General features: G+C 37.1%; 3 long non-coding RNA genes across 4 annotated transcripts in view; all 3 read left to right on the forward strand.

The window, feature by feature from the left end:
* Positions 1-19,886, forward strand: part of LOC145215628 (uncharacterized) — a 35,060-nt gene extending 15,174 nt beyond the window's left edge. The window contains exons 11-30 of the long non-coding RNA XR_013857337.1: positions 752-946; positions 1,464-1,585; positions 1,898-2,092; positions 2,610-2,730; positions 11,051-11,245; positions 11,763-11,884; positions 12,197-12,391; positions 12,910-13,030; positions 13,343-13,533; positions 14,051-14,173; positions 14,491-14,684; positions 15,200-15,322; positions 15,634-15,828; positions 16,346-16,467; positions 16,780-16,974; positions 17,480-17,600; positions 17,913-18,103; positions 18,621-18,743; positions 19,061-19,246; positions 19,766-19,886. This is a non-coding gene — a long non-coding RNA (uncharacterized LOC145215628). The remainder of the gene's footprint in view (positions 1-751; positions 947-1,463; positions 1,586-1,897; positions 2,093-2,609; positions 2,731-11,050; positions 11,246-11,762; positions 11,885-12,196; positions 12,392-12,909; positions 13,031-13,342; positions 13,534-14,050; positions 14,174-14,490; positions 14,685-15,199; positions 15,323-15,633; positions 15,829-16,345; positions 16,468-16,779; positions 16,975-17,479; positions 17,601-17,912; positions 18,104-18,620; positions 18,744-19,060; positions 19,247-19,765) is intronic.
* Positions 7,614-9,986, forward strand: LOC145215629 (uncharacterized). The gene is made up of 5 exons (XR_013857338.1): positions 7,614-7,803; positions 8,330-8,452; positions 8,764-8,958; positions 9,476-9,598; positions 9,916-9,986. It is a non-coding gene; the product is annotated as an uncharacterized LOC145215629 (long non-coding RNA).
* A 298-nt stretch (positions 19,887-20,184) lies between the features above and the next one.
* The window catches only part of LOC145215238 (uncharacterized), a 4,071-nt gene continuing 1,752 nt past the window's right edge, over positions 20,185-22,503 (forward strand). For both annotated transcript variants that reach the window (XR_013857239.1, XR_013857238.1), the window contains exons 1-5: positions 20,185-20,391; positions 20,906-21,028; positions 21,340-21,534; positions 21,963-22,100; positions 22,418-22,503. The exon at positions 22,418-22,503 is cut by the window's right edge and continues 108 nt beyond it. This is a non-coding gene — a long non-coding RNA (uncharacterized LOC145215238). The remainder of the gene's footprint in view (positions 20,392-20,905; positions 21,029-21,339; positions 21,535-21,962; positions 22,101-22,417) is intronic.

A 22,503-nucleotide genomic window follows, 5' to 3' on the forward strand; every position in this document is an offset into this window, starting at 1 on the left:
TTCTTTAAGCAAAAGTTTGGTATTGCAGGGGTTTTGCAAGTAAATAATTCTGGGGGAATAGGAAAAGGGTCACGGGATAGAGGTTTTGAATGATTGACATCTGTCTGAGTAACTTATACACACATAATTGTACGTTTTACGACATTTCGGAACATACGCAATAATTGTCGAAATTGCAAAAAATTGAATGAGTAATTAAAAAGAGGGAAATTGGGTTTTGTGGCATCGGGACAGCTAGTGTTCTGACAACAATGATTGTCTGGTATGTTCAAAACATTGTTTTAGGGAACATTTATTTATCAATTTAGTTTGTTTAGGTTATGAAGGCTTCAAGCAATCATCGGCAGCGTTAGCAGCCTGCGCTTCTTAGGAAAGAGAAACACACTATTTGTCGGTTGAATGCAAACTATGGAGCCAGAACACAAAGCACAATAAATCAGGTTAGGTTCAATATGTTGATTGCCATACTAACGAGTGGTACAGCGATATTGTCAGCAATACTTCGATGCTATTCATTTTGCTTACATTCTTGTAAAGATATGACAGTTTACTCTTGTCTGGCATTTTCAAACTGTCGTCTTGTGTGCATACTTTGATTTCAAGCGATTTAATCTGGAGTCATGTTATTGCATTCTTAGCGGCACCTAACTACGCAAAAATTAGGGTTCAGTTGTATTACATGTGTGTGGATAGAAGTCTCTCATTGACTCATTTCTTTCAAGTCCGTTGACATTTTGTTGTTTCTTTTCAGCTGTAAGAGCGCTGTACGATGTTTCCCAATAGGAGACGACAGAATCTATTTTGTCAAGCATCATCCATTTACTAACGACGCATATCTGAAACGTGTGGGAAGTCGAACTCGATAATGTCTATCCGAAAACGAAAAGATTCGAATGAACACCTTACATCAAGCAATACACATCGTGCAGAACAAAAAAATAAAAAAGTAAGTCAAAGATAATGGTGACAATTGGTGTTAACGAAACAAAGCCATCTCGACAAACAGAGGATTTGAAATATCTAAGTTTTGTGGGGGATTCGTGCTTAAGCAGCTTGTCTCCAAGTTATAGTCCAAAGCGATGGTTCAATGGGCAGAGTTGTATATTTAACTGGGCTGGGCGATCTTGTTACTACTTTAAACTTGGTTTTTGAAGCAGAAATTTGGAATTGCGAGGGTTTTGCAAGTAAATAATTCTGGGGGAATTAGAAAAGGGTCACGGGATAGAGGTTTGGAATAAATGACATCTGTCTGAGTAACTTATACACACATAATTGTACGTTTTACGACATTTCGGAACATACGGAAAAATTATCGAAATTGCGGAAAATTAAATGTGTAATTAAAAAACATATCAATTTAAACTTGTGGCATCGGGATAGCTAGTGTTCTGACAACAGTGATTGTCTGTTATATTCAAAACATTGTTTTAGATAGTATTTATTTATAGATGACATTTGTTTAGGTTATGAAGGCTTCAAGCAATCATCGGCAGCGTTAGCAACCTGAGCTTCTTAGGAAAGAGAAACACACTGTTCGACGGTTGAGTGCAAACTATGGAGCCAAACACAAAGCACAATAAATCAGGTTAGGTTCAATATGTTGATTGCCATACTGACGAGTGGTACAGCGATATTGTCAGTACTACATTGATGCTATTTATTTTGTGTACATTCTTGCAATGGTATGACAGTAAACCCCTGTCTAGAATTTTCACACTGTCGTCGTCTGTGCATACTTTGGTTGCAAACCATTTAATCTGCACGTCATGTTACTGCATTCTTAGCGGCACCTAACTGTGCACAAACTAGGGTTCTGTTGTATTACATGTGTTATAATACAAGTCTCTCATTGATTTATTTCTTTCAAGCCTGCTGTCATTTTGTTATTTCTTTTCAGCTGTAAGAGCGCTGTACGATGTTTCCCACTAGGACATGACAGAATATGTTTTGTCAAGCATCATCCATTTACTTACGACGCATATCTGAAACCTGTGGGAAGCCGAACTCGATAATGTCTACCCGAAAACGAAAAGATTCGTATGAACACCGCACTTGAAGCAATACACATGGTGCAGAACAAAAAAATAAAAAAGTAAGTCAAAGATAATGGTGACAATTGGTGTTAACGAAACAAAGCCATCTCGACAAACAGAGGATTTTAAATATCTAAGTTTTATGGGGGGTTCGTGTTTAAGCAGCTTGTCTCCAAGTTATAGTCCCAAGCGATGGCTTATTGGACAGAGTTGTATATATAACTTAGCTGGGCGATCTTGTTACTACTTTAAGTTTAGTTCTTTAAGCAGAAGTTTGAGATTGCAAGGGTTTTGCAAGTAAATAATACTGGGGGAATTAGAAAACTGTCACGGGATAGAGGTTTGGGATAAATGACATCTGTCTGAGTAACTGGTACACACATAATTGTACGTTTTACGACATTTCGGAACATACGGAAAAATTAGCGAAATTGCGAAAAATTAAATGTGTAATTAAAAACATGTAAATTTAAACTTGTGGCATCGAGATAGCTAGTGTTCTGACAACAATGATTGTCTGGTATGTTCAAAACATTGTTTCAGGGAACATTTATTTATCAATTTAATTTGTTTAAGTTATGAAGGCTTCAAGCAATCATCGGCAGCGTTATTAAGCTGAGCTTCTTAGGAAAAAGAAACACACTATTAGTCGGTTGAATGCAAACTATGGAGCCGAACACAAAGCACATTAAATCAGGTTAGGTTCAATATGTTGATTGCCATACTGAAGAGTGGTACAGCGATATTGTCAGTACTACATTGATGCTATTTATTTTGCTTACATTATTGTAAAGATATGACAGTTAACTCTTGTCTGGCATTTTCAAACTGCCGTCGTGTGTGCACACTTTGGTTGCAAACCATTTAATCTGCAAGTCATGTTATTGCATTCTTAGCGGCACCTAACTGCGCACGAATTGGGGTTCAGTTGTATTACATGTGTGTGGATAGAAGTCTCTCATTGACTCATTTCTTTCAAGTCCGTTGACATTTTGTTATTTCTTTTCAGTTGTATAAGCACTGTACGATGTTTCCCATTAGGACATGACAGAATCTGTTTTGTCAAGCATCATCCATTTACTAACGACGCATATGTGAAACCTGTGGGAAGCCGAACTCGATAATGTCTACCCGAAAACGAAAAGATTCGTATGAACACCGCACTTGAAGCGATACACATGGTGCAGAACAACCAAAAAAGTAAGTCAAAGATAATGGTGACAATTGGTGTTAACGAAACAAAGCCATCTCGACAAACAGGGGTTTTGAAATATCTTATTTTTGGGGGTGGGTCGTGTTTAAGTAACGCTTGTACATCGTTTCCAAGTTATAGTCCAAAGCGATGGTTTAATGGGCAGAGTTGTATATTTAACTGGGCTGGGCAATCTTGTTACTACTTTAAACTTACTTCTTCAAGCAGAAATTTGGGATTGCGAGGGTTTTGCAAGTAAATAATTCTGGGGAAATTAGAGAAGGGTCACGGGATAGAGGTTTGGGATAAATGACATCTGTCTGAGTAACTTATACACACATAATTGTACGTTTTACGACATTTCGGAACATACGGATAAATTATCGAAATTGCGGAAAATTAAATGTGTAATTAAAAAACATGTAAATTTAAACTTGTGGCATAGGGATAGCTAGTGTTCTGACAACAATGATTGTCTGGTATGTTCAAAACATCGTTTTAGGTAATATTTATTTATAGATGACATTTGTTTAGGTTATGAAGGCTTCAAGCAATCATCGGCAGCGTTAGAAAGCCTGAGCTTCTTAGGAAAGAGAAACACACTATTTGTCGGTTGAATGCAAGCTATGGAGCCAAAACACAAAGCACAATAAATCAGGTTAGGTTCAATATGTTGATTGCTATACTAACGAGTGGTACAGCGATATTGTCAGCAATACTTTGATACTGTTCATTTTGCTTACATTCTTGTGAAGATATGACAGTTAACTCTTGTCTAGCATTTTCAAATTGTCGTCATGTGAGCATACTTTGATTGCAAGCGATTTAATCTGCAAGTCATGTTATTGCATTCTTAGCGGCACCTAACTGCGCACAAATTAGGGTTCAGTTGTATTACATGTGTGTGGATAGAAGTCTCTCATTGACTTATTTCTTTCAAGTCCGTTGACATTTTGTTATTTCTTTTCAGTTGTAAGAGCGCTGTACGATGTTTCCCGCTAGGAGACGACAGAATCTATTTTGTCAAGCATCATCCATTTACTAACGACGCATATCAGAAACCTGTGGGAACTCGAACTCGATAATGTCTACCCGAAAACGAAAAAATTCGAATGAACACCGTGCATCAAGCAATACACATCGTGCAGAACAAAAAAATAAAAAAGTAAGTCAATAATAATGGTGACAATTGGTGTTAACGAAACAAAGCCATCTTGACAAACAGAGGATTTGAAATATCTAAGTTTTATGGGCCGTTCGTGCTTAAGCAGCTTGTCTCCAAGTTTTGGGCCAAAGCGATGGTTTAATGGGCAGAGTTGTATATTCAATTTAGCTAGGCGATCTTGTTACTACTTTAAGTTTATTTCTTTAAGCAAAAGTTTGGGATTGCATGGGTTTTGCAAGTAAATAATTCTGGGGGAATAGGAAAAGGGTCACGGGGTAGAGGTTTGGAATAATTGACATCTGTCTGAGTAACTTATACACACATAGTTGTACGTTTTATGACATTTCGGAACATACGCAATAATTATCGAAATTCCAAAATTGAATGAGTAATTAAAAAAAGGAAATTGGGTTTTGTGGCATCGGGACAGCTAGTGTTCTGACAACAATGATTGTCTGGTATGTTCAAAACATTGTTTTAGGGAACATTTATATATCAATTTAGTTTGTTTAGGTTATGAAGGCTTCAAGCAATCATCGGCAGCGTTAGCAACCTGCGCTTCTTAGGAAAGAGAAACACACTATTTGTCGGTTGAATGCAAACTATGGAGCCAGAACACAAAGCACATTAAATCAGGTTAGGTTCAATATGTTGATTGCCATACTAACGAGTGGTACAGCGATATTGTCAGCAATACTTCGATGCTATTCATTTTGCTTACATTCTTGTAAAGATATGACAGTTAACTCTTGTCTGGCATTTTCAAACTGTCGTCTTGTGTGCATACTTTGATTGCAAGCGATTTAATCTGGGGTCATGTTATTGCATTCTTAGCGGCACCTAACTACGCAAAAATTAGGGTTCAGTTGTATTACATGTGTGTGGATAGAAGTCTCTCATTGACTCATTTCTTTCAAGTCCGTTGACATTTTGTTGTTTCTTTTCAGCTGTATGAGCGCTGTACGATGTTTCCCAATAGGAGACGACAGAATCTATTTTGTCGAGCATCATCCATTTACTAACGACTCATATCTGAAACGTGTGGGAAGTCGAACTAGATAATGTCTATCCGAAAACGAAAAGATTCGAATGAACACCTTACATCAAGCAATACACATCGTGCAGAACAAAAAAATAAAAAAGTAAGTCAAAGATAATGGTGACAATTGGTGTTAACGAAACAAAGCCATCTCGACAAACAGAGGATTTGAAATATCTAAGTTTTGTGGGGGATTCGTGCTTAAGCAGCTTGTCTCCAAGTTATAGTCCAAAGCGATGGTTTAATGGGCCGAGTTGTATATTTAACTGGGCTGGGCGATCTTGTTACTACTTTCAACTTGGTTTTTGAAGCAGAAATTTGGAATTGCGAGGGTTTTGCAAGTAAATAATTCTGGGGGAATTAGAAAAGGGTCACGGGATAGAGGTTTGGAATAAATGACATCTGTCTGAGTAACTTATACACACATAATTGTACGTTTTACGACATTTCGGAACATACGGAAAAATTATCGAAATTGCGGAAAATTAAATGTGTAATTAAAAAACATATCAATTTAAACTTGTGGCATCGGGATAGCTAGTGTTCTGACAACAGTGATTGTCTGTTATATTCAAAACATTGTTTTAGGTAGTATTTATTTATAGATGACATTTGTTTAGGTTATTAAGGCTTCAAGCAATCATCGGCAGCGTTAGCAAGCTGAGCTACTTAGGAAAGAGAAACACACTGTTCGACGGTTGAGTGCAAACTATGGAGCCAAACACAAAGCACAATAAATCAGGTTAGGTTCAATATGTTGATTGCCATACTGACGAGTGGTACAGCGATATTGTCAGTACTACATTGATGCTATTTATTTTGTGTACATTCTTGCAATGGTATGACAGTAAACCCCTGTCTAGAATTTTCAAACTGCCGTCGTGTGTGCACACTTTGGTTGCAAACCATTTAATCTGCAAGTCATGTTATTGCATTCTTAGCGGCACCTAACTGCGCACAAATTGGGGTTCAGTTGTATTACATGTGTGTGGATAGAAGTCTCTCATTGACTCATTTCTTTCAAGTCCGTTGACATTTTGTTATTTTTTTTCAGTTGTATGAGCGCTGTACGATATTTCCCATTAGGACATGACAGAATCTGTTTTGTCAAGCATCATCCATTTACTAACGACGCATATCTGAAACCTGTGGGAAGCCGAACTCGATAATGTCTACTCGAAAACGAAAAGATTCGTATGAACACCGCACTTGAAGCGATACACATGGTGCAGAACAACCAAAAAAGTAAGTCAAAGATAATGGTGACAATCGGTTTTAACGAAACAAAGCCATCTCGACAAACAGAGGATTTAAAATATCTAAGTTTTATGGGCCGTTCGTGCTTAAGCAGCTTGTCTCCAAGTTTTGGGCCAAAGAGATGGTTTAATGGGCAGAGTTGTATATTCAATTTAGCTAGGCGATCTTGTTACTACTTTAAGTTTATTTCTTTAAGCAAAAGTTTGGGATTGCAGGGGTTTTGCAAGTAAATAATTCTGGGGGAATAAGAAAAGGGTCACGGGGTAGAGGTTTGGAATAAATGACATCTGTCTGAGTAACTTATACACACATAATTGTACGTTTTACGACATTTCGGAACATACGGAAAAATTATCGAAATTGCGGAAAATTAAATGTGTAATTAAAAAACATATCAATTTAAACTTGTGGCATCGGGATAGCTAGTGTTCTGACAACAGTGATTGTCTGTTATATTCAAAACATTGTTTTAGATAGTATTTATTTATAGATGAAATTTGTTTAGGTTATGAAGGCTTCAAGCAATCATCGGCAGCGTTAGCAACCTGAGCTTCTTAGGAAAGAGAAACACACTGTTCGACGGTTGAGTGCAAACTATGGAGCCAGAACACAAAGCACAATAAATCAGGTTAGGTTCAATATGTTGATTGCCATACTAACGAGTGGTACAGCGATATTATCAGCAATACTTTGATACTATTTATTTAGTGTACATCCTTGTAATGATACGACAGTAAACTCTTTTCTGGCATTTTCAAACTGTCGTCGTGTGTGCATACTTTGGTTGCAAACCATTTAATCTGCAAGTCATGTGATTATAATACACTATTAGCGGCACCTAATTGCGCACAAAATAAGGTACAGTTGTATTACATGTGTTTTGACACAAGTCTCTCATCGATTTATTTCTTTCAAGCATGTTGACATTTTGTTATTTGTTTTCAGCTGTGAGAGCACTGTACGATGTTTCCCACTGGGACACGACAGAATCTGTTTTGTCGAGCATCATCCATTTACTAATGACGCATATCAGAAACCTGTGGGAGGCCGAACTCGATAATGTCTACCCGATAACGAAAAGATTCGAATGAACACCGTACATCAAGCAATACACATGGTGCAGAAAAAAAAATTAGTCAAAGATAATGGTGACAATTGGTGTTAACGAAACAAAGCCATCTCGACAAACAGAGGATTTAAAATATCTAAGTTTTATGGGCCGTTCGTGCTTAAGCAGCTTGTCTCCAAGTTTTGGGCCAAAGCGATGGTTAAAGGACAGAGTTGTATATTCAATTTAGCTAGGCGATCTTGTTACTACTTTAAGTTTATTTCTTTAAGCAAAAGTTTGGTATTGCAGGGGTTTTGCAAGTAAATAATTCTGGGGGAATAGGAAAAGGGTCACGGGATAGAGGTTTTGAATGATTGACATCTGTCTGAGTAACTTATACACACATAATTGTACGTTTTACGACATTTCGGAACATACGCAATAATTATCGAAATTCCAAAATTGAATGAGTAATTAAAAAAAGGAAATTGGGTTTTGTGGCATCGGGACAGCTAGTGTTCTGACAACAATGATTGTCTGGTATGTTCAAAACATTGTTTTAGGGAACATTTATATATCAATTTAGTTTGTTTAGGTTATGAAGGCTTCAAGCAATCATCGGCAGCGTTAGCAACCTGCGCTTCTTAGGAAAGAGAAACACACTATTTGTCGGTTGAATGCAAACTATGGAGCCAGAACACAAAGCACATTAAATCAGGTTAGGTTCAATATGTTGATTGCCATACTAACGAGTGGTACAGCGATATTGTCAGCAATACTTCGATGCTATTCATTTTGCTTACATTCTTGTAAAGATATGACAGTTTACTCTTGTCTGGCATTTTCAAACTGTCGTCTTGTGTGCACACTTTGATTGCAAGCGATTTAATCTGGGGTCATGTTATTGCATTCTTAGCGGCACCTAACTACGCAAAAATTAGGGTTCAGTTGTATTACATGTGTGTGGATAGAAGTCTCTCATTGACTCATTTCTTTCAAGTCCGTTGACATTTTGTTGTTTCTTTTCAGCTGTATGAGCGCTGTACGATGTTTCCCAATAGGAGACGACAGAATCTATTTTGTCGAGCATCATCCATTTACTAACGACGCATATCTGAAACGTGTGGGAAGTCGAACTAGATAATGTCTATCCGAAAACGAAAAGATTCGAATGAACACCTTACATCAAGCAATACACATCGTGCAGAACAAAAAAATAAAAAAGTAAGTCAAAGATAATGGTGACAATTGGTGTTAACGAAACAAAGCCATCTCGACAAACAGAGGATTTGAAATATCTAAGTTTTGTGGGGGATTCGTGCTTAAGCAGCTTGTCTCCAAGTTATAGTCCAAAGCGATGGTTTAATGGGCCGAGTTGTATATTTAACTGGGCTGGGCGATCTTGTTACTACTTTAAGTTTATTTCTTTAAGCAAAAGTTTGGGATTGCAGGGGTTTTGCAAGTAAATAATTCTGGGGGAATAAGAAAAGGGTCACGGGGTAGAGGTTTGGAATAAATGACATCTGTCTGAGTAACTTATACACACATAATTGTACGTTTTACGACATTTCGGAACATACGGAAAAATTATCGAAATTGCGGAAAATTAAATGTGTAATTAAAAAACATATCAATTTAAACTTGTGGCATCGGGATAGCTAGTGTTCTGACAACAATGATTGTCTGTTATATTCAAAACATTGTTTTAGGTAATCTTTATTTATAGATGAAATTTGTTTAGGTTATGAAGGCTTCAAGCAATCATCGGCAGCGTTAGCAACCTGAGCTTCTTAGGAAAGAGAAACACACTGTTCGACGGTTGAGTGCAAACTATGGAGCCAGAACACAAAGCACAATAAATCAGGTTAGGTTCAATATGTTGATTGCCATACTAACGAGTGGTACAGCGATATTGTCAGTAATACTTTGATACTATTTATTTAGTGTACATCCTTGTAATTATACGACAGTAAACTCTTTTCTGGCATTTTCAAACTGTCGTCGTGTGTGCATACTTTGGTTGCAAACCATTTAATCTGCAAGTCATGTGATTATAATACACTATTAGCGGCACCTAATTGCGCACAAAATAAGGTACAGTTGTATTACATGTGTTTTGACACAAGTCTCTCATCGATTTATTTCTTTCAAGCATGTTGACATTTTGTTATTTGTTTTCAGCTGTAAGAGCACTGTACGATGTTTCCCACTAGGACACGACAGAATCTGTTTTGTCGAGCATCATCCATTTACTAATGACGCATATCAGAAACCTGTGGGAGGCCGAACTCGATAATGTCTACCCGATAACGAAAAGATTCGAATGAACACCGTACATCAAGCAATACACATGGTGCAGAAAAAAAAATTAGTCAAAGATAATGGTGACAATTGGTGTTAACGAAACAAAGCCATCTCGACAAACAGAGGATTTAAAATATCTAAGTTTTATGGGCCGTTCGTGCTTAAGCAGCTTGTCTCCAAGTTTTGGGCCAAAGCGATGGTTAAAGGACAGAGTTGTATATTCAATTTAGCTAGGCGATCTTGTTACTACTTTAAGTTTATTTCTTTAAGCAAAAGTTTGGTATTGCAGGGGTTTTGCAAGTAAATAATTCTGGGGGAATAGGAAAAGGGTCACGGGATAGAGGTTTTGAATGATTGACATCTGTCTGAGTAACTTATACACACATAATTGTACGTTTTACGACATTTCGGAACATACGCAATAATTATCGAAATTGCAAAAAATTGAATGAGTAATTAAAAAGAGGGAAATTGGGTTTTGTGGCATCGGGACAGCTAGTGTTCTGACAACAATGATTGTCTGGTATGTTCAAAACATTGTTTTAGGGAACATTTATTTATCAATTTAGTTTGTTTAGGTTATGAAGGCTTCAAGCAATCATCGGCAGCGTTAGCAGCCTGCGCTTCTTAGGAAAGAGAAACACACTATTTGTCGGTTGAATGCAAACTATGGAGCCAGAACACAAAGCACAATAAATCAGGTTAGGTTCAATATGTTGATTGCCATACTAACGAGTGGTACAGCGATATTGTCAGCAATACTTCGATGCTATTCATTTTGCTTACATTCTTGTAAAGATATGACAGTTTACTCTTGTCTGGCATTTTCAAACTGTCGTCTTGTGTGCATACTTTGATTTCAAGCGATTTAATCTGGAGTCATGTTATTGCATTCTTAGCGGCACCTAACTACGCAAAAATTAGGGTTCAGTTGTATTACATGTGTGTGGATAGAAGTCTCTCATTGACTCATTTCTTTCAAGTCCGTTGACATTTTGTTGTTTCTTTTCAGCTGTAAGAGCGCTGTACGATGTTTCCCAATAGGAGACGACAGAATCTATTTTGTCAAGCATCATCCATTTACTAACGACGCATATCTGAAACGTGTGGGAAGTCGAACTCGATAATGTCTATCCGAAAACGAAAAGATTCGAATGAACACCTTACATCAAGCAATACACATCGTGCAGAACAAAAAAATAAAAAAGTAAGTCAAAGATAATGGTGACAATTGGTGTTAACGAAACAAAGCCATCTCGACAAACAGAGGATTTGAAATATCTAAGTTTTGTGGGGGATTCGTGCTTAAGCAGCTTGTCTCCAAGTTATAGTCCAAAGCGATGGTTTAATGGGCAGAGTTGTATATTTAACTGGGCTGGGCGATCTTGTTACTACTTTAAACTTGGTTTTTGAAGCAGAAATTTGGAATTGCGAGGGTTTTGCAAGTAAATAATTCTGGGGGAATTAGAAAAGGGTCACGGGATAGAGGTTTGGAATAAATGACATCTGTCTGAGTAACTTATACACACATAATTGTACGTTTTACGACATTTCGGAACATACGGAAAAATTATCGAAATTGCGGAAAATTAAATGTGTAATTAAAAAACATATCAATTTAAACTTGTGGCATCGGGATAGCTAGTGTTCTGACAACAGTGATTGTCTGTTATATTCAAAACATTGTTTTAGATAGTATTTATTTATAGATGACATTTGTTTAGGTTATGAAGGCTTCAAGCAATCATCGGCAGCGTTAGCAACCTCAGCTTCTTAGGAAAGAGAAACACACTGTTCGACGGTTGAGTGCAAACTATGGAGCCAAACACAAAGCACAATAAATCAGGTTAGGTTCAATATGTTGATTGCCATACTGACGAGTGGTACAGCGATATTGTCAGTACTACATTGATGCTATTTATTTTGTGTACATTCTTGCAATGGTATGACAGTAAACCCCTGTCTAGAATTTTCACACTGTCGTCGTCTGTGCATACTTTGGTTGCAAACCATTTAATCTGCACGTCATGTTATTGCATTCTTAGCGGCACCTAACTGTGCACAAACTAGGGTTCTGTTGTATTACATGTGTTATAATACAAGTCTCTCATTGATTTATTTCTTTCAAGCCTGCTGTCATTTTGTTATTTCTTTTCAGCTGTAAGAGCGCTGTACGATGTTTCCCACTAGGACATGACAGAATATGTTTTGTCAAGCATCATCCATTTACTTACGACGCATATCTGAAACCTGTGGGAAGCCGAACTCGATAATGTCTACCCGAAAACGAAAAGATTCGTATGAACACCGCACTTGAAGCAATACACATGGTGCAGAACAAAAAAATAAAAAAGTAAGTCAAAGATAATGGTGACAATTGGTGTTAACGAAACAAAGCCATCTCGACAAACAGAGGATTTTAAATATCTAAGTTTTATGGGGGGTTCGTGTTTAAGCAGCTTGTCTCCAAGTTATAGTCCCAAGCGATGGCTTATTGGACAGAGTTGTATATATAACTTAACTGGGCGATCTTGTTACTACTTTAAGTTTAGTTCTTTAAGCAGAAGTTTGAGATTGCAAGGGTTTTGCAAGTAAATAATACTGGGGGAATTAGAAAACTGTCACGGGATAGAGGTTTGGGATAAATGACATCTGTCTGAGTAACTGGTACACACATAATTGTACGTTTTACGACATTTCGGAACATACGGAAAAATTAGCGAAATTGCGAAAAATTAAATGTGTAATTAAAAAACATGTAAATTTAAACTTGTGGCATCGAGATAGCTAGTGTTCTGACAACAATGATTGTCTGGTATGTTCAAAACATTGTTTCAGGGAACATTTATTTATCAATTTAATTTGTTTAAGTTATGAAGGCTTCAAGCAATCATCGGCAGCGTTATTAAGCTGAGCTTCTTAGGAAAAAGAAACACACTATTAGTCGGTTGAATGCAAACTATGGAGCCGAACACAAAGCACATTAAATCAGGTTAGGTTCAATATGTTGATTGCCATACTGAAGAGTGGTACAGCGATATTGTCAGTACTACATTGATGCTATTTATTTTGCTTACATTATTGTAAAGATATGACAGTTAACTCTTGTCTGGCATTTTCAAACTGCCGTCGTGTGTGCACACTTTGGTTGCAAACCATTTAATCTGCAAGTCATGTTATTGCATTCTTAGCGGCACCTAACTGCGCACGAATTGGGGTTCAGTTGTATTACATGTGTGTGGATAGAAGTCTCTCATTGACTCATTTCTTTCAAGTCCGTTGACATTTTGTTATTTCTTTTCAGTTGTATAAGCACTGTACGATGTTTCCCATTAGGACATGACAGAATCTGTTTTGTCAAGCATCATCCATTTACTAACGACGCATATCTGAAACCTGTGGGAAGCCGAACTCGATAATGTCTACCCGAAAACGAAAAGATTCGTATGAACACCGCACTTGAAGCGATACACATGGTGCAGAACAACCAAAAAAGTAAGTCAAAGATAATGGTGACAATCGGTTTTAACGAAACAAAGCCATCTCGACAAACAGAGGATTTAAAATATCTAAGTTTTATGGGCCGTTCGTGCTTAAGAAGCTTGTCTCCAAGTTTTGGGCCAAAGCGATGGTTTAATGGGCAGAGTTGTATATTCAATTTAGCTAGGCGATCTTGTTACTACTTTAAGTTTATTTCTTTAAGCAAAAGTTTGGGATTGCATGGGTTTTGCAAGTAAATAATTCTGGGGGAATAAGGAAAGGGTCACGGGATAGAGGTTTGGAATAAATGACATCTGTCTGAGTAACTTATACACACATAATTGTACGTTTTACGACATTTCGGAACATACGGAAAAATTATCGAAATTGCGGAAAATTAAATGTGTAATTAAAAAACATATCAATTTAAACTTGTGGCATCGGGATAGCTAGTGTTCTGACAACAATGATTGTCTGTTATATACAAAACATTGTTTTAGGTAATCTTTATTTATAGATGACATTTGTTTAGGTTATGAAGGCTTCAAGCAATCATCGGCAGCGTTAGCAACCTCAGCTTCTTAGGAAAGAGAAACACACTGTTCGACGGTTGAGTGCAAACTATGGAGCCAGAACACAAAGCACAATAAATCAGGTTAGGTTCAATATGTTGATTGCCATACTAACGAGTGGTACAGCGATATTGTCAGTAATACTTTGATACTATTTATTTAGTGTACATCCTTGTAATGATACGACAGTAAACTCTTTTCTGGCATTTTCAAACTGTCGTCGTGTGTGCATACTTTGGTTGCAAACCATTTAATCTGCAAGTCATGTGATTATAATACACTATTAGCGGCACCTAATTGCGCACAAAATAAGGTACAGTTGTATTACATGTGTTTTGACACAAGTCTCTCATCGATTTATTTCTTTCAAGCATGTTGACATTTTGTTATTTGTTTTCAGCTGTAAGAGCACTGTACGATGTTTCCCACTAGGACACGACAGAATCTGTTTTGTCGAGCATCATCCATTTACTAATGACGCATATCAGAAACCTGTGGGAGGCCGAACTCGATAATGTCTACCCGAAACGAAAAGATTCGAATGAACACCGCACTTGAAGCAATACACATGGTGCAGAACAAAAAAATAAAAAAGTAAGTCAAAGATAATGGTGACAATTGGTGTTAACGAAACAAAGCCATCTCGACAAACAGAGGATTTAAAATATCTAAGTTTTATGGGCCGTTCGTGCTTAAGCAGCTTGTCTCCAAGTTTTGGGCCAAAGCGATGGTTAAAGGACAGAGTTGTATATTCAATTTAGCTAGGCGATCTTGTTACTACTTTAAGTTTATTCCTTTAAGCAAAAGTTTGGTATTGCAGGGGTTTTGCAAGTAAATAATTCTGGGGGAATAGGAAAAGGGTCACGGGATAGAGGTTTTGAATGATTGACATCTGTCTGAGTAACTTATACACACATAATTGTACGTTTTACGACATTTCGGAACATACGCAATAATTATCGAAATTGCAAAAAATTGAATGAGTAATTAAAAAGAGGGAAATTGGGTTTTGTGGCATCGGGACAGCTAGTGTTTTGACAACAATGATTGTCTGGTATGTTCAAAACATTGTTTTAGGGAACATTTATTTATCAATTTAGTTTGTTTAGGTTATGAAGGCTTCAAGCAATCATCGGCAGCGTTAGCAACCTGAGCTTCTTAGGAAAGAGAAACACACTATTTGTCGGTGGAATGCAAACTATGGAGCCAGAACACAAAGCACAATAAATCAGGTTAGGTTCAATATGTTGATTGCCATACTAACGAGTGGTACAGCGATATTGTCAGCAATACTTCGATGCTATTCATTTTGCTTACATTCTTGTAAAGATATGACAGTTTACTCTTGTCTGGCATTTTCAAACTGTCGTCTTGTGTGCATACTTTGATTTCAAGCGATTTAATCTGGAGTCATGTTATTGCATTCTTAGCGGCACCTAACTACGCAAAAATTAGGGTTCAGTTGTATTACATGTGTGTGGATAGAAGTCTCTCATTGACTCATTTCTTTCAAGTCCGTTGACATTTTGTTGTTTCTTTTCAGCTGTAAGAGCGCTGTACGATGTTTCCCAATAGGAGACGACAGAATCTATTTTGTCAAGCATCATCCATTTACTAACGACGCATATCTGAAACGTGTGGGAAGTCGAACTCGATAATGTCTATCCGAAAACGAAAAGATTCGAATGAACACCTTACATCAAGCAATACACATCGTGCAGAACAAAAAAATAAAAAAGTAAGTCAAAGATAATGGTGACAATTGGTGTTAACGAAACAAAGCCATCTCGACAAACAGAGGATTTGAAATATCTAAGTTTTGTGGGGGATTCGTGCTTAAGCAGCTTGTCTCCAAGTTATAGTCCAAAGCGATGGTTTAATGGGCAGAGTTGTATATTTAACTGGGCTGGGCGATCTTGTTACTACTTTAAACTTGGTTTTTGAAGCAGAAATTTGGAATTGCGAGGGTTTTGCAAGTAAATAATTCTGGGGGAATTAGAAAAGGGTCACGGGATAGAGGTTTGGAATAAATGACATCTGTCTGAGTAACTTATACACACATAATTGTACGTTTTACGACATTTCGGAACATACGGAAAAATTATCGAAATTGCGGAAAATTAAATGTGTAATTAAAAAACATATCAATTTAAACTTGTGGCATCGGGATAGCTAGTGTTCTGACAACAGTGATTGTCTGTTATATTCAAAACATTGTTTTAGGTAGTATTTATTTATAGATGACATTTGTTTAGGTTATGAAGGCTTCAAGCAATCATCGGCAGCGTTAGCAACCTGAGCTTCTTAGGAAAGAGAAACACACTGTTCGACGGTTGAGTGCAAACTATGGAGCCAAACACAAAGCACAATAAATCAGGTTAGGTTCAATATGTTGATTGCCATACTGACGAGTGGCACAGCGATATTGTCAGTACTACATTGATGCTATTTATTTTGTGTACATTCTTGCAATGGTATGACAGTAAACCCCTGTCTAGAATTTTCACATTGTCGTCGTCTGTGCATACTTTGGTTGCAAACCATTTAATCTGCACGTCATGTTATTGCATTCTTAGCGGCACCTAACTGTGCACAAACTAGGGTTCTGTTGTATTACATGTGTTATAATACAAGTCTCTCATTGATTTCTTTCTTTCAAGCCTGCTGTCATTTTGTTATTTGTTTTCAGCTGTAAGAGCGCTGTACGATGTTTCCCACTAGGACATGACAGAATCTGTTTTGTCAAGCATCATCCATTTACTTACGACGCATATCTGAAACCTGTGGGAAGCCGAACTCGATAATGTCTACCCGAAAACGAAATGATTCGTATGAACACCGCACTTGAAGCAATACACATGGTGCAGAACAAAAAAATAAAAAAGTAAGTCAAAGATAATGGTGACAATTGGTGTTAACGAAACAAAGCCATCTCGACAAACAGAGGATTTTAAATATCTAAGTTTTATGGGGGGTTCGTGTTTAAGCAGCTTGTCTCCAAGTTATAGTCCCAAGCGATGGCTTATTGGACAGAGTTGTATATATAACTTAGCTGGGCGATCTTGTTTAGTTCTTTAAGCAGAAGTTTGGGATTGCAAGGGTTTTGCAAGTAAATAATACTGGGGGAATTGGAAAAGGGTCACGGGATAGAGGTTTGGGATAAATGACATCTGTCTGAGTAACTGGTGCACACATAATTGTACGTTTTACGACATTTCGGAACATACGGAAAAATTAGCGAAATTGCGAAAAATTAAATGTGTAATTAAAAAACATGTAAATTTAAACTTGTGGCATCGAGATAGCTAGTGTTCTGACAACAATGATTGTCTGGTATGTTCAAAACATTGTTTCAGGGAACATTTATTTATCAATTTAATTTGTTTAAGTTATGAAGGCTTCAAGCAATCATCGGCAGCGTTATTAAGCTGAGCTTCTTAGGAAAAAGAAACACACTATTAGTCGGTTGAATGCAAACTATGGAGCCGAACACAAAGCACATTAAATCAGGTTAGGTTCAATATGTTGATTGCCATACTGACGAGTGGTACAGCGATATTGTCAGTACTACATTGATGCTATTTATTTTGCTTACATTCTTGTAAAGATATGACAGTTAACTCTTGTCTGGCATTTTCAAACTGCCGTCGTGTGTGCACACTTTGGTTGCAAACCATTTAATCTGAAAGTCATGTTATTGCATTCTTAGCGGCACCTAACTGCGCACAAATTGGGGTTCAGTTGTATTACATGTGTGTGGATAGATGTCTCTCATTGACTCATTTCTTTCAAGTCCGTTGACATTTTGTTATTTCTTTTCAGTTGTATAAGCACTGTACGATGTTTCCCATTAGGACATGACAGAATCTGTTTTGTCAAGCATCATCCATTTACTAACGACGCATATCTGAAACCTGTGGGAAGCCGAACTCGATAATGTCTACCCGAAAACGAAAAGATTCGTATAAACACCGCACTTGAAGCGATACACATGGTGCAGAACAACCAAAAAAGTAGGTCAAAGATAATGGTGACAATCGGTTTTAACGAAACAAAGCCATCTCGACAAACAGAGGATTTAAAATATCTAAGTTTTATGGGCCGTTCGTGCTTAAGAAGCTTGTCTCCAAGTTTTGGGCCAAAGCGATGGTTTAATGGGCAGAGTTGTATATTCAATTTAGCTAGGCGATCTTGTTACTACTTTAAGTTTATTTCTTTAAGCAAAAGTTTGGGATTGCATGGGTTTTGCAAGTAAATAATTCTGGGGGAATAAGAAAAGGGTCACGGGATAGAGGTTTGGAATAAATGACATCTGTCTGAGTAACTTATACACACATAATTGTACGTTTTACGACATTTCGGAACATACGGAAAAATTATCGAAATTGCGGAAAATTAAATGTGTAATTAAAAAACATATCAATTTAAACTTGTGGCATCGGGATAGCTAGTGTTCTGACAACAATGATTGTCTGTTATATACAAAACATTGTTTTAGGTAATCTTTATTTATAGATGAAATTTGTTTAGGTTATGAAGGCTTCAAGCAATCATCGGCAGCGTTAGCAACCTGAGCTTCTTAGGAAAGAGAAACACACTGTTCGACGGTTGAGTGCAAACTATGGAGCCAGAACACAAAGCACAATAAATCAGGTTAGGTTCAATATGTTGATTGCCATACTAACGAGTGGTACAGCGATATTGTCAGTAATACTTTGATACTATTTATTTAGTGTACATCCTTGTAATGATACGACAGTAAACTCTTTTCTGGCATTTTCAAACTGTCGTCGTGTGTGCATACTTTGGTTGCAAACCATTTAATCTGCAAGTCATGTGATTATAATACACTATTAGCGGCACCTAATTGCGCACAAAATAAGGTACAGTTGTATTACATGTGTTTTGACACAAGTCTCTCATCGATTTATTTCTTTCAAGCATGTTGACATTTTGTTATTTGTTTTCAGCTGTAAGAGCACTGTACGATGTTTCCCACTAGGACACGACAGAATCTGTTTTGTCGAGCATCATCCATTTACTAATGACGCATATCAGAAACCTGTGGGAGGCCGAACTCGATAATGTCTACCCGATAACGAAAAGATTCGAATGAACACCGTACATCAAGCAATACACATGGTGCAGAAAAAATAGTTAGTCAAAGATAATGGTGACAATTGGTGTTAACAAAACAAAGCTATCTCGACAAACAGAGGATTTAAAATATCTAAGTTTTATGGGCCGTTCGTGCTTAAGCAGCTTGTCTCCAAGTTTTGGGCCAAAGCGACAGTTTAATTAATGGACAGAGTTGTATATTCAATTTAGCTAGGCGATCTTGTTACTACTTTAAGTTTATTTCTTTAAGCAAAAGTTTGGTATTGCAGGGGTTTTGCAAGTAAATAATTCTGGGGGAATAGGAAAAGGGTCACGGGATAGAGGTTTGGAATGATTGACATCTGTCTGAGTAACTTATACACACATAATTGTACGTTTTACGACATTTCGGAACATACGCAATAATTATCGAAATTGCAAAAAATTGAATGAGTAATTAAAAAAAGGAAATTGGGTTTTGTGGCATCGGGACAGCTAGTGTTCTGACAACAATGATTGTCTGGTATGTTCAAAACATTGTTTTAGGGAGCATTTATTGATCAATTTAGTTTGTTTAGGTTATGAAAGCTTCAAGCAATCATTGGCAGCGTTAGCAACCTGAGCTTCTTAGGAAAGAGAAACTCACTGTTTGTCGGTTGAATGCAAACTATGGAGCCAGAACACAAAGCACAATAAATCAGGTTAGGTTCAATATGTTGATTGCCATACTAACGAGTGGTACAGCGATATTATCAGCAATACTTTGATACTATTTATTTAGTGTACATCCTTGTAATGATACGACAGTAAACTCTTTTCTGGCATTTTCAAACTGTCGTCGTGTGTGCATACTTTGGTTGCAAACCATTTAATCTGCAAGTCATGTGATTATAATACACTATTAGCGGCACCTAATTGCGCACAAAATAAGGTACAGTTGTATTACATGTGTTTTGACACAAGTCTCTCATCGATTTATTTCTTTCAAGCATGTTGACATTTTGTTATTTGTTTTCAGCTGTGAGAGCACTGTACGATGTTTCCCACTGGGACACGACAGAATCTGTTTTGTCGAGCATCATCCATTTACTAATGACGCATATCAGAAACCTGTGGGAGGCCGAACTCGATAATGTCTACCCGATAACGAAAAGATTCGAATGAACACCGTACATCAAGCAATACACATGGTGCAGAAAAAATAGTTAGTCAAAGATAATGGTGACAATTGGTGTTAACGAAACAAAGCCATCTCGACAAACAGAGGATTTAAAATATCTAAGTTTTATGGGCCGTTCGTGCTTAAGCAGCTTGTCTCCAAGTTTTGGGCCAAAGCGATGGTTAAAGGACAGAGTTGTATATTCAATTTAGCTAGGCGATCTTGTTACTACTTTAAGTTTATTTCTTTAAGCAAAAGTTTGGTATTGCAGGGGTTTTGCAAGTAAATAATTCTGGGGGAATAGGAGAAGGGTCACGGGATAGAGGTTTGGAATGATTGACATCTGTCTGAGTAACTTATACACACATAATTGTACGTTTTACGACATTTCGGAACATACGCAATAATTATCGAAATTGCAAAAAATTGAATGAGTAATTAAAGAAAGGAAATTGGGTTTTGTGGCATCGGGACAGCTAGTGTTCTGACAACAATGATTGTCTGGTATGTTCAAAACATTGTTTTAGGGAACATTTATTTATCAATTTAGTTTGTTTAGGTTATGAAGGCTTCAAGCAATCATCGGCAGCGTTAGCAACCTGAGCTTCTTAGGAAAGAGAAACACACTATTTGTCGGTTTAATGCAAACTATGGAGCCAGAACACAAAGCACAATAAATCAGGTTAGGTTCAATATGTTGATTGCCATACTAACGAGTGGTACAGCGATATTGTCAGCAATACTTCGATGCTATTCATTTTGCTTACATTCTTGTAAAGATATGACAGTTAACTCTTGTCTGGCATTTTCAAACTGTCGTCTTGTGTGCATACTTTGATTGCAAGCGATTTAATCTGGGGTCATGTTATTGCATTCTTAGCGGCACCTAACTACGCAAAAATTAGGGTTCAGTTGTATTACATGTGTGTGGATAGAAGTCTCTCATTGACTCATTTCTTTCAAGTCCGTTGACATTTTGTTGTTTCTTTTCAGCTGTATGAGCGCTGTACGATGTTTCCCAATAGGAGACGACAGAATCTATTTTGTCGAGCATCATCCATTTACTAACGACCCATATCAGAAACGTGTGGGAACTCGAACTCGATAATGTCTATCCGAAAACGAAAAGATTCGAATGAACACCGTGCATCAAGCAATACACATCGTGCAGAACAAAAAAGTAAAAAAGTAAGTCAAAGATAATGGTGACAATTGGTGTTAACGAAACAAAGCCATCTCGACAAACAGAGGATTTGAAATATCTAAGTTTTATGGGGGGTTCGTGCTTAAGCAGCTTGACTCCAAGTTATAGTCCAAAGCGATGGTTTAATGGGCAGAGTTGTATATTTAACTGGGCTAGGCGATCTTGTTACTACTTTAAGTTTGGTTCTTTAAGCAAAAGTTTGGGATTGCATGGGTTTTGCAAGTAAATAATTCTGGGGGAATAAGAAAAGGGTCACGGGATAGAGGTTTGGAATAAATGACATCTGTCTGAGTAACTTATACACACATAATTGTACGTTTTACGACATTTCGGAACATACGGAAAAATTATCGAAATTGCGGAAAATTAAATGTGTAATTAAAAAACAACACTGATTAATCTTTATTGATAGATGACATTTGTTTAAGTTATGAAGGCTTCAAGCAATCATCGGCAGCGTTAGCAAGCTGAGCTTCTTAGGAAAGAGAAACACACTGTTCGACGGTTGAGTGCAAACTATGGAGCCAGAACACAAAGCACAATAAATCAGGTTAGGTTCAATATGTTGATTGCTATACTAACGAGTGGTACAGCGATATTGTCAGTAATACTTTGATACTATTTATTTAGTGTACATCCTTGTAATGATATGACAGTTAACTCTTTTCTGGCATTTTCAAACTGTCGTCGTGTGTGCATACTTTGTTTGCAAACCATTTAATCTGCAAGTCATGTTATTATAATACACTATTAGCGGCACCTAATTGCGCACAAAATAAGGGACAGTTGTATTACATGTGTTTTGACACAAGTCTCTCATCGATTTATTTCTTTCAAGCATGTTGACATTTTGTTATTTGTTTTCAGCTGTAAGAGCACTGTACGATGTTTCCCACTAGGACACGACAGAATCTGTTTTGTCGAGCATCATCCATTTACTAATGACGCATATC

Source organism: Phallusia mammillata, chromosome 2, assembly GCF_965637545.1.
Source record: "Phallusia mammillata chromosome 2, kaPhaMamm4.hap1.1, whole genome shotgun sequence".
Classification (NCBI taxonomy): domain Eukaryota; kingdom Metazoa; phylum Chordata; class Ascidiacea; order Phlebobranchia; family Ascidiidae; genus Phallusia; species Phallusia mammillata.